Source organism: Dipodomys merriami, unplaced genomic scaffold, assembly GCF_024711535.1.
Source record: "Dipodomys merriami isolate MVZ:Mamm:240054 unplaced genomic scaffold, mDipMer1.0.p SCAF_1292, whole genome shotgun sequence".
NCBI classification, from domain to species: Eukaryota; Metazoa; Chordata; class Mammalia; order Rodentia; family Heteromyidae; genus Dipodomys; species Dipodomys merriami.
The window spans coordinates 77,953-80,558 of record NW_027202596.1 but is presented as its reverse complement, the minus strand read 5'-3'; the positions used below and the strand labels follow the sequence as shown (position 1 = coordinate 80,558).

The window sequence follows — 2,606 nt, the reverse complement described above, 5'->3', positions numbered from 1 at the left end:
AGAAAAAAAAGACAAGCTATTTAGAGAGGAATGTGAATATATTGAGAGAAGGGGAGGGACATAGAGGAGTTGTGAAAAAATTAACAAAATGCTTAAAATATTATATAGGTATAAAGAGGTAGTACTGCTATTAAGGAATTTAAGTCTCAGAGGTTTTGAATTGAGTAATAAATTTGTGGATTAAGTGTGTACACAATGGGGGATAGGGTCTACTTGTTAAGTAAGGGTTTATCTGAGGATGTGCAGGACAAGAGTTAAGTCACGTAAAGCAGAACAAAAGAGAGGAAAAGGTGAAAAGAATAAAAAAAGGGAGAAATAAAGATCAGAAGGTCAGTAGAGCTAAACAAAAAACAAAAAGATAATTAAAAAAAGAAAGAAAAAGAGAAAGAAGACAAGAAAAGATAGGAAAACGCACATTCACGTATTCCTAAAATAAAAATTATAAGAGAAAAAAAAGTTTCTGGAAAACAATTTTATTCAAAAAAGGAAAAAATTAAAGATTAATAAAAGTTTTAGAAAAAAACAATTATAAATATATAAGGTACCAAAAAAAGAAGAAGAAGAAGAAAAAAAAAAGTTCTTTGATTTTTTTTTTTATTTTTTTGGGAGGGGTGGGAAGAATCCTGTATCTCCTTTTTGTCTGTAACCAGCCTCTTGTTGGAGTCTCTGGTCAGCTTGAGGTCCTGTGGCTTTATTGTTTTCTTAAGTCAGTTTGTTCGAACAGGCAGAAAAATGCTCTGTTTTACCCAAGATTTTGAGATCCCCCTCCCTGGTTAGTTTTCTGAGAGGGTGATCTGCTTTGAGAATCACAAAAGAGGGGGATGCAGTGATGAGACTAGGTTCTGGGTAGAGTTGAGGCCTTTCAACAAACAGTTGCTTTTCCCTCGGGCTATTTTGTGAAAAACTCACAGCGCCCAGCCTGGAGCCATTCTCAGGGTTTCTGTATTTCAATTGATTGTGGAGGCTGCTAGAGGGAGGGGCAGCCTCTGGCTCTGGTTATCCAGAGCGGAAAGCCACTCTTATGGCTGGAGCCTGAGCTGGGTGACTTTTCCCTGGATGGAGCTGAGTCTGGCAGGTCACTTTGCCGTTAAGTTCTTGTGACCTGCTCAATGACTCATTTTATTCCAAGGCCTGAGTTGGAGCTAGCAGCTCCTCTGAGCTTTGTCGGTATCCAAGATGGAGATCACTGTTGCTGGGGGGGAAGGGGTGGCCTTCCCTCCTCTGCTCCCTGAGATGGAGTGAGGATGTCAGGCTTGTACTCACGCCGAGTCTTGGATCCTGGGTCGTCTCTGGTCTGCAAACTGCAGGATGAAGATGTCCGCCCCTTTTCAGTTCTTGCTGGTGTTGAGTAGAATCTGCTCCCCCACTGCGTCTGGCTCCTTCGTCCCGGACTCTCTGTGGCTCAGGTATGGGTGCCCTGCAGTTGCCGCCGCGACCCTGCTACCACCGTGGCGGCTGCTGGCAAGCGCTCAGATGTGTCTCCTTGCCTTGGCTTCCCCTCTCTTGCCTAACTCTCTGTCCTGTGATGGCACACTTGGTGTGATTCTCTGGCTTAGGACTGTTCACTGGAACTCTAAAACTGCTTTCTATGCAAGAGCTTGTTCAGATTCCAGCTTCTCCTCTGCCATCTTCCCCCTAAAAATTTTTTAAAGTTTACATATATTCATACATACATACATATATACACATACATATATGTGTGTATGTATATTTTTTATTTGAAGTCAATAAATTTTTATTTAATCATTTTTACATGTTGTAATTCCTTCACTGCCCATCAAACTGATGCTCAAGATTTCTCTTGAAATCTAAGGGAGCCCTTTTTGAAGCAAACAATTTTCAAGCCAGCCATTTCACTGCTCGGGAGGCCAAAATCTAGTGGCTATGTTCAAATGGCCAACCAAAAGCAGAAACTCTGATCAGCCCTGCCACAAATCTTTTATTGGGGCTTCTTTTAGCACTATTACAGAATTACTGATGACACACCTAAATTCTTTGAAATGTCATTTTGCAAGCAAATTTTGGGATCACTTTTTAAGTCCAACAGCTTGATTCAACTGCTGAATGCCTGCCTAGAGAAAGAAAAGCATTTGCTGAAAAGATCAGTTATCCTAAGTATTATCAATATGAATTGTCAAACTGCATATATTGTATCAATAGAAATACCAGGTTTACCATGGACAAAGCCAAGAAAACCAACGATGCCAGATATTGAGTTTCTATTGCACTGTCCTTTGAACATATCAGCAGGAGGTATTGCTGAATGCAAATACCATACAGTGTAATGTAAGTGTGTGTGTGTGTGTATATATATATATATATATATATATATATATATATATATATATATATATATATATGTCGTGGGGTTTGAACTCTGGGCCTGGGCACTCTCCCTGAGCCTCTCTGTGCTCAAAGATAGCCTTCTACAACTTGAGCCACAGCACCACTTCCAGCTTTTTCTGTTTTTCTGAGGAATCGAACCCAGGGCTTCATGCATGAGAGGCAAGCACTCTATCCTTAAGCCACATTCCCAGCCCCAATGTGAAGTTTTTAAGTGGCAAGATCACATAAGATAATAACAATTATTACTATTGAGTATGGCA

The 2,606-nt window shown here is 40.3% G+C and overlaps 1 non-coding gene across 1 annotated transcript; it reads right to left on the bottom strand.

Annotated features, from left to right (window-relative positions):
* Positions 1 to 2,146: 2,146 nt before the first annotated feature.
* LOC138824476 (small nucleolar RNA SNORA8) lies at positions 2,147 to 2,284 on the bottom strand. The gene has a single exon (XR_011371096.1). It is a non-coding gene; the product is annotated as a small nucleolar RNA SNORA8 (small nucleolar RNA).
* Between the last annotated feature and the right edge of the window lie 322 nt (positions 2,285 to 2,606).